Source organism: Erinaceus europaeus, chromosome 2 (genome assembly GCF_950295315.1).
Source record: "Erinaceus europaeus chromosome 2, mEriEur2.1, whole genome shotgun sequence".
Taxonomy (NCBI): Eukaryota; Metazoa; Chordata; class Mammalia; order Eulipotyphla; family Erinaceidae; genus Erinaceus; species Erinaceus europaeus.
The window spans coordinates 50,581,743-50,591,699 of NC_080163.1; the positions used below are offsets into that span (position 1 = coordinate 50,581,743).

General features: G+C 36.1%; 1 pseudogene; it reads left to right on the forward strand.

Moving 5' to 3' along the window:
* The first annotated feature begins 5,727 nt into the window (after positions 1-5,727).
* On the forward strand, positions 5,728-6,239 carry LOC103109876 (E3 ubiquitin-protein ligase RBX1-like; annotated as a pseudogene).
* Positions 6,240-9,957: the final 3,718 nt, after the last annotated feature.

A 9,957-nucleotide genomic window follows, 5' to 3' on the forward strand; every position in this document is an offset into this window, starting at 1 on the left:
ACACACACAGACACACACACCAACAATAAAACAGAATCTAAAAAAAACACTGTCCCTCTATTTGCACTTGGGGCTGGGAAGCTGTGTATTGTCATTCTATTTCCAGGAGGACCAACCTAGGTAAAGATTTATGTGTATCTTTTTCTTTGAAGCAGCTGTCTTTATGAGGGATCTGACTAAAGAACAAGGAGTATAAAAGCAGGGGAATAATAAAAAACAGTGGGTCAGCATGAAATCATACTACCAAGTTTTCAGCTCCTTAGTTGTACATGAGACTGATAGATACATCTGGGAAAGTTGTTTTCAGAGAGTTGTACAGACTAATTCAAAAGACAGTTCATGCCAGGGAAGAAGACAGATATGTATTTGCTCCTCCAGCTTTCCACTGGTCCAGGAGTTCACTCATTCCTCCAAAATTTTCATAAGCATCTCTCACTTCAGTATGCAAAAAAAGAACCAAGGAAAAGGAAAAGTACTATGTGGACTATAAAGACAGCAGGGTCCAGTCTGTCAGAAGTAACTGAGACTGAGATAATTATCTAAGACTGTTAAATACAAGAAGAACTGAGCGGTACATAAGAGGTGTTTGGTATACAAGTTAATTTTCAAGGAGGCATTTTCCTTAAGTAGATACTGCAATTAACAAATATCTATTTGGATAGTAATCACAGATGCTGTGCTTCAAAGAATAGGATTTACATCTGACAAAGGAAGATTTTAATACTAGATTTGCTAACTTTGTGACTTTGGGCTACTATTTTTCTCACCTGTAAAACAAGAACAAGAAAATAACCTACTATGTGGGAGTTTGTGAGGATTCATTAATTCATATACAGCCTTGATCTTTGAGAAGTACCAACTTTGAGAAGTTGGTAACTGTTGTAAAATTTTCCCATTTTAGGGAGTTACTTTGTATCTGTATGAGAATAAGACTTTACTTACCGAGTTCTTACCCACAAGTTTACTCAACAATTACTGTTTCTTCCACTGTTATATTTGAGATACTAAAATGGAAAAGGTAAACTAGGCTGTCAGAGGGCAGATACTGACACCCACTGACAGTTTCGTTGAGGAAATCAAGGTGATAGAGACCTACATTTTCTAACTCCTCATTCTGATACAGTCTACTCACAAAACAATTCAGAAATAACTTTAATATACTATAAACATCTAACTACTATCCTAGACATACCTGATAAAACAATAGGAATTGTGAGCTTTGTGTAGCAGTTTTAAAAACTTCTCTATGGAAAAAAATAAACACACAAGCACATAGCCACACAGTGTTTTTAAATATATATTTTGAGGTGTCAGACATAAGAAACAAGGAAATGACTTGAAATTTATAATTTGGGAAGTATATAAAGAGAAGTTATGAGTTTTTGCCAAATCTTGCCCACTTAGGAACCACACATTGTAAACTACCTTATGTAGATTGAGGTCTCTGCTATCATTAGAAATGCCAGGTTTGTTTCCATGGACCTCCTCCACCACAGAAGGCATGTTTAATCAGGAGTCACTCAAATTTAATGTTGGCCTGAGCAAAATCTATTTCTGAAGGCAAATCCAGTGCTGCTGCAAAATTAAAATCTGACTTGAACAGCTTCCAAAACCAAGCTGAAATGGCTTTTGGATTAGCTACAGTAGTGAATCCAAAATTCACACCACTGCTCTCCTATTAACAAAGTTTTTCAGTGTTCACCATCCAGACTGTTTCAGACCATGAATAGGCACTGATGCAAGTCAGTCGTATGCAACTCAGACATATCACCATGAGGAATTGATGCTTAGAACCAAATTCACAGTTTTGAGTGGTCTCTAAATATCACCATCATTTGGGAACTTGTTAGAAATGCAAAAAAAAAAAAAATCACTGCCTTTTTGTATGATGAGATATGCATAATGAAATAAAAATGTCTGTAATGTATGAAATGAACTGCCTTATTAAATGATGTATTTCTAGCTCCTAGAAATTTTTTAGTAGAGACTTGGTAAGTTCTTATAGGTTTTTAGAGTTTCTAGTTTTGGATGAAGCATTGAATAAGAGGACTGCGTACGGTAATTTAGATGCTAATATTCTTTGCTCCTGTCATCAGCAAGTGATGACATCTTTATGTTGTGGCCTTAATCTCTCTTGTAGATGACCTATACAGCCACAAATACTCACTATTTTGAGATCATTGAGATTCTTCTCCTCCTATTTTGCTACAATACCTATGTTTACTCCCAAATAAATATGTGAGAGGTCTTTTCTAAAACTGGTCCTCTCTGTAACCGGAATTTCTTAGGCTTCTAATGACTCTATAAAAATAGTGAAAACCAGATAAATGAAGCTTTTGGGATGAGATAAAAAATGTTTTGTAATTTGATTTAGCTGATCTATGGTTTCTTCCTTCCTTTATTTTTTTTTTCTGCTGAATGGAAATTATCTTTAGTGTTAATCATTGAATTTTAGTTCAAATTATTATTGTCATGGGTAATAGTAAATAAAAAAAACTGGGGTATAGCACTTTATATGAGATAAAGTGCCTTCATATATATGAGCATTCTTTCTTCTCATAATGACTCTGGATATTTATGATTATTATTAGTCTCATTTTATGAAAGAAATATTGATAATGAAGAGTTCAGTTAACTAGCTGGGTCACTCTACTAGTTAATGATACAAGAGAAATAATTTCAAGTCCATTGATTTTATAAAATTTGTGTTCCTTTCCCTTGAACAGTACTACTTAAATATTTTAGCCTTAATACTCCAGTTAGAGAGGGCCCAAAGACCTTATGTTCATGGGGTTTATAGCTCTAGGTGATATAATAGTGCAATTTTAAAACTAAGAATACGTATGTGTGTATATATATATACATATATGCCTGTGCAATTTATTTATTTATTTATTGGCACAAAGGTTATCATTGGGACTTGGTGCCAGCATTATGAATCTACTACTCCTGATGGCCATTTTTTTTAAATTTATATTTTATTGGGTAGGACAGAGAGAACTTGAGAGGGGAGGGAGACAGAGAGGGAGAGAGAAGATAGACACCTGCAGACTAGCTCCACTGTGTCTGAAGCATCCCCCTGGCAGGTGGGAAGCAGAGGCTTGAACCTGGGTCCTTGAACATGGTAATATATTTATTTATTTCTTTGTAAATAGTATGATTAAACCAGTTCTTGGTAATAGTCACAGTATGTATTTTATCTTTTCAACTGCAGTTTCCACAGCAAAAATTAGTAAGAATAGTATTTTTTTTAGTTTAATACTTGGATTAATAAAAGACAACTGGATTCACATATTTTTTGCATTTAATATTGTAATACTGCATATATACTAAGAGATATGGCTGGAAATTAAGATACAATTTATTATATTTTATAGATAACTGTGGGCATATTCTTCTTTTTAACCACTTTGTTGAGGAAATGTTAGTTTACAGAACTGACATTTATAGGGGTACAGTTAATTTTTTTAAAATTTTTATTTATAAAATGGAAACACTAACAAAAACCATACAATAAGAGGGATACAACTCCACATAATTCCTACCACCAGAACTCCATATCCTATTCCCTCCCCTAATAGCTTTCCTATTCTTTAACCCTCTGGAAGTATAAACCCAAGGTCATATGGGGTGCAGAAGGTGGAAGGTCTAGCTTCTGTAATTGCTTCTCCGCTGAACATGGGCACTAGCAGGTCAATCCATACTCCCAGCCTGTTTCTCTATTTCCCTAGTGCTGTAGGGGTCTGGGGAGGTGGGGCTCCAGGACACATTGGTAAGATTGTCTGTCCTGGGAAGTCTGGTTGGCATCATGGTAGCATCTGGAACCTGGTAGCTGAAAAATAGTTAAAATATAAAGCAAAACAAATTTTTGACTAATCATGAACCTAAAGACTGGAATATTGCAGGTGAAGATTTGGGGTCTCCATTTTGAAAACAGCTAGTAAGTATATTTTAGGTATATTGGGGAGAATACAGGTCCATGAAAGATGATGAATGACATAGTGGGGGTTGTATTGTTAAATGGGAGTCTGGGGAATGTTATGCATGTACAAACTATTGTATTTACTGTTGAATGTAAAACATTAATTCCCCAATAAAGAAATAAATTATTTTTTTAAAAAATAATAAAATAAAAAAGTATATTTTAGGTATATTCCAAAGGTCCCATGAATTTACAGGATCCTTAACTCCTTTTCAGATTTCTCTGCCTTCCCCCTTTCATGTCCCTGTAGACCATAATGTACTAATTACTATGACAGACCACAATAATAAGACCTTATCATTCTATTCTATTTCTCCTGCATTTTTCTTTTCTTTGTTTATTAAGTTCTATCTATGAGTGAGAGCATCTAGTATTTGTCTTTCTCTTTCTGGCTCATTTCACCTAATATGATTCCTTCCAGTTCCATTCATATTGTAGAAAAGAGAAGAATGAATCTTCTCTTATAATAGAGTAGTATTCCACTGAGTATATATAATTTGTGGATATATTTCTTTGACAGTACAACAAAACTTGATGAATGAGTTTCTCTAGGATTACTTGTGATATGAAATCTAAACCCCTTACATGAATATTTTTGTTCTTTGTTATATAAAAATTCATTGATCTAATTCTGAGATGAATGAATATTTTACCAATGTGTGATATACTTTTGGTTATTTGGAATATATTCATTCAGTAGTTTTGGACATATTCCAAATATTGTGAAAGTTTATTATCTAATAACAGACAATCACACATGAAATCACCAGTCTCATCAGAAAAGTCTTAATGTGCTAGAGAAATGTCAAATTTATGGGTCGAAACACAAATTGTCTTTGAACTCTCATTTTTCTGTTTAGACATTATATTAATAACAAATGCCAATTGTCTTTCTCACAGCAAAACCTTTACTTGATTATCCAAAAAAAAAAAAAAAAAATCTGTGTGTCAAAATCCCAAGTATTGACAACCAGAATTCAGGGTTTATCAAAAAAGACACACACTAACTATTCAGTTTATAAATTCAAACACTCATGAAATATTCTTTACGTAAGAGTGCCATGATAATTTGGCATTATGCTGTAATGTTCATACATACTTTTCACCACACATGATATTTAAAATTTGACATCTACTCAAAGGTGAGTTTTAATAATTTTGCTTTTTTTATTATTGTCATTGCTATTGTTGTTGTTGGATAGGACAGAGAGAAATTGAGAGAGGAGGGGAAGATGGATAGGGGGTGAGAAAGACACCTGCAGACCTGCTTCACCACTTATGAAGTGACCCCCCTACAGGTGGGGAACCAGGGGCTTGAACCGAAATCCTTACACAGATCCCTGTGTTTTGCGCACTACACCATGTTTTGTGTTTAACCCATTGCAGTACCTCCCGGCCCCCTTAATAATTTTCATATATGAGATTTTTTTTCCTTTTCATTGCCACCAGGGTTATCACTGGGGCTTGGTGCCAACACTACAAGACTACAACCCCTCTGCCAATGGACATTTTTTCCTCTATTTTACTTGACAGGACAGAGAGTAATTGATAGAAAGGGAAGACAGGGAGATAGAAAAAGACCTGCAAAAACTACTTCACCACCACTTGTGAAGCTTCCCTCCTGCAGGTAGGGAACTGGGCTCAAACCTGAGTCCTGTGCATGGTGATATGTGTGCACCATTGCCCTCCCCCAGCATGAGTATTCTTTAGTAAAACTTTTTTAAAAGACTGTACTTCGTTGTGTTTCCAAAATGGCGGCAGCGGTGGATGTGGATACCCGAGCGGCACCAACAGCGGCGCGGGAAAGAAACGCTTTGAAGTGAAAAAGTGGAATGCAGTAGCCCTGTGGACCTGGGATATTGTGGTTGATAACTGTGCCATTTGCAGGAATTACATTATGGATCTTTGTATAGAATGTCAAGCTAACCAGGCGTCTGCTACTTCTGAAGAGTGTACTGTTGCTTGGGGAGTCTGTAACCACGCTTTTCACTTCCACTGCATTTCTTGCTGGCTCAAAACACGACAAGTGTGTCCACTGGACAACAGAGAGTGGGAATTCCAAAAGTACGGGCACTAGAATAACAGAACTCTGTCATCAAGGTTAACTATTTTGTTATTCATTTAACAACTTACCCTCCTGTTACTTAATCATAAATTGGCAAGAACAGTGTCTTTTCCACTTTGTGTTTTCAGTTTGCTCCTCCTGCAGCCCATATTGTATTCTGTGTCAAATAAAGTCCAGTTGGATTCTAGAGCAGATGCTGTCTCTTGTGTATGTGATAAGTATGAATGTAAATCATCCCTTTCTGGGTTGGAAAGCCAACTTTTTGAAAGAAAGAGATTTGTTTGTTTGTTATTAGCCTCATAGCAGAGTTGTCCTGTGAGTCCATCACTTGGTCTACAACCTGCTCGTTAATGGCAGTTTTGGACAAGTTGCCTTTTTGCTCTGAGCTATACTTTAAAGAGGCTTCTAAGAACTAAATGGTATCTTGTAGGCATGGAAAGAGGCTTTGTAAACTGTAAAACCACTATACCAATTTTAACTTTGACAGCTTATAACATATTGCTATTCACTTAGAAAACTGAACTTGAAATTAATATATAATCTTGACTGGCTAAAGAAGTATTTATGAACTAACAAGAGAATACAAATTTCTTTCACAACCTTTGCCATTGGTTAGTAACTTGACCTTGGAAGGATTACCAGATATAACACTGATTCAATGACTATACATTGCTTTTTTAGCTCAGCTCTGGTTTATGGTGGTGCAGGGGTTTGAACCTGGAACTTTTGGAGCCTCTCTTTGCATAACCATTATGTTATCTACCCCCCCACAATATATATATATATATATATATATATATATATATATATATATATATATATATATATAGTCTTTAACTCAACAGCAGTATAATAAACTGCAGTAGTTCTCAAACTAGGACCTAAAAATTCCTGGCAATACCTGAAACCCTTTTAGGAAGTCCCCCCCACCCCGTGCATGTCTATGTGAAGTTAGTTTTCCATATAGACGTTAACCAAAACAACATATGAAGTAAAGAAGCAATCATGAGAATCCAGCTGTCATCTACTAAGTCAGATATAAAAGAGATTTACGAAAATGTAAAACAATGCCAACTCTTCTAGTTTTTGTTTGGAAAAAATTTACTTTTAATAAAAATATTTGTTAACAAAAAATAAATAAATAAAATAAAAATAAAAATAAAAATAAAAGACTGTACTTTAAATATGTGGTAGGAAGATTACAATGACTACATATAGTTTGATGGCATTTATTTCATTGACACAAAGACGTTAGCAGTTTGCTTATTTTTGCTTGTATGCCATCAGTAGGAATGTCAAGGGGGCCAGGTGGTGGCGTACCTGGTTAAGTGCTCACATCACAGTGCACAAGGACCCAGGTTCAAGTCCCTGGTCCCCACCTGCAGGGGGAAAGCTTCACGAGTGGTAAAGCAGGGCTGCAGGTGTCTCTCTGTCTCTCTCCCTCTCTATCTCCCCCTTCCCTCTCAATGTCTCTCTGTCTCTATCCAATAATAAATAAATAAATAATTTAAAAAAAAAAAAAGGAATGTCAAGCTGGTGGGGGAAAACAATACATTTTTATTATTAAAAATACTGTTCACGGGAGTTGGGCGGTATCACAGTGGGTTAAACACACGTGGCACTGAAGTGCAAGGATAAGACTAAGGATCCAGGTTTGAGCCCCCAGCTCTCCACCTGCAGGGGAGTCACTTCACAGGTGGTGAAGCAGGACTGCAAGTGTCTATCTTTCTCCCCTCCTCTCTGTCTTTCCCTCCTCTCTCCATTTCTCTCTGTCCTATCCAACAATAAGACATCAATAACAACAACAACAAAAAATTGAAAAAGAAAACTGTTTGGAAGGATGAACATGAAATGATCTCACTCACAGGCAGTAGTTGAAAAAGAAGATCAGAAGAGAAAACACAAGTGGAACCTAAACTGGAGTTGGTGTGTTGCACCAAAGTAAAATTCTCTGGGGTGTATGGGGGCGGGAGGAAAGTACAGGTCCTAGAACATGATGACAGAAGACCTAGTGGGGGGGTGTACTGTTATGTGGAAAACTGAGAAGTGTTATGCATGTACAGACTATTATAGTCATTGTCAAAAGTAAAATACTAATCCCCCAATAAAGGAAAAATATATATTGTTTTGATTTTATTATATGTCTTGAAATGCTCTTGGTGGTTTAAGTGTTTAGTAAAGAAGTTTCACTAATGAGAAAATTGCCTTTCTCTTCCCTAACAAGATTTCGAAGAAATTAAATCTATAATCAATTAATAGTGCACACTTCTAATACTAAATTTAGCCATTTTAAATTTCTGTGCTTCTCACAGCATCATATAACTGTTCTCCTTATTCACCATACTATAACCCCATTAAACTTCCCTTTCCTTTATTTTTTTTTCTCTCCAGCTTTTGGGATTTCATCATCATTGATCCTTCTTTTGGGAATTCCTCTCCTGTGTAAACTGTGAGGATATCTTATCCTCTGATATGAGTTTAAATATGATTTTCTTAGAGAAATACTTTCTGAAACCTACATTCAGACATACTTTTGAATACCTAGTGTATGTTAAGGATGAGGCTGGTTATCAGGCTTATATTGATAAGCATAGCAAATGTTTTTTCCTTTTTTTTTATTTACTTTTCTTTTTAATTTTATTAGTGATTTAATATTGATTTACAAAATTACATGTCAACAGGGTTATAAAGCCACTTCATTCCCACCAACCAGGGTTCTGAACCTTCAGCTGACCCACTGCAAGCCACCTCATAGGCCAGCCATCATCTCTACAGCTACCCGTCTACATTTATATGAAATTACCTCCTTTTTTTCTTCCTGATTCAATCCTCTCTTCCCCTCATGACAACATTACCACCCCAATATGTCCCTCTTCTTTTCCTCTTCTCTCTCTGTGTGCTGATGAAGCTGGAGTTCAGAGCTCTCTTATCTTCTTCCTCTTATCACTTCTCCCCTGCTGGGAGTATGGATCAAGGTTGTTTGTTTATTTGTTTATTTATTGAGTAGAGACAGAGAGCAGTTGAGAGGGAAGTTGAAGATGGAGAGGAAGAGAGACAGAACCAACTGCAGTCCTGCTTCACTGCTTGCAGAGCAGAGCTCTCCCCCAAGCACGTGGAGACCAGGGACTTGAACCTGGGTCCTTGTCATACTCTCATGTGCTCTCAACTGGGTGCACTGCTGCTCCTCCCACTCATAACTTTTATTTTTATAGCAAAAAGTCAGTCAAATTCTATATTGCTCCCATCTTATTTTTATTATTTAGAAGCATTTAATATTATGCTGTTGGTGAAGATATTGTCTTACTCTGGATTTATCTGCTCTGGTACCTACCAAGATGTATGATAACAGTGCTGTGTTATCTGCTGAGCAACCTCCACATACTTTGGCATGTAGAGTTCATATTGGTGTTTCTATGTCACAAAGATTGCCAGTAATGGTTACAGTCTGTACTACTTATTTGCAGATTCCATATTCGTAAGTTTGTCTATTTTCTGTAATGACTTTTTAAAATCCATATTCATGTTATTTTTGCAGTCACACATAGAAAAAATGCAGAGCAGAAAAAAATTAAAAAAGAAAAGGACTGCTTGACACATACATTCCCACTTGAAGCTGAATATGGTGACACTCTGACTTCTTGTCTCAGCACTCATTCTGTAAAGGTCCTTTTGGAGTTCTACATTTAGTTCCCTCTCATTTTTGAACCTTCTGCTGCTGATTTTGTTGTTTAAAGTGAGCCTCACATGTATGACTACCTCGTGTTCCAAACGCACCAGAAGGCCAACTTCTGATGTGCTTTATGGAGAAAGTATGTATGCTATATTTTGTTCAAGCATGAAGTATAGTGTTGCTGACCACTAGTTCATATGAAAAAAAGGCTTCTGTAAGCAAAAACACACCTAAAACTAG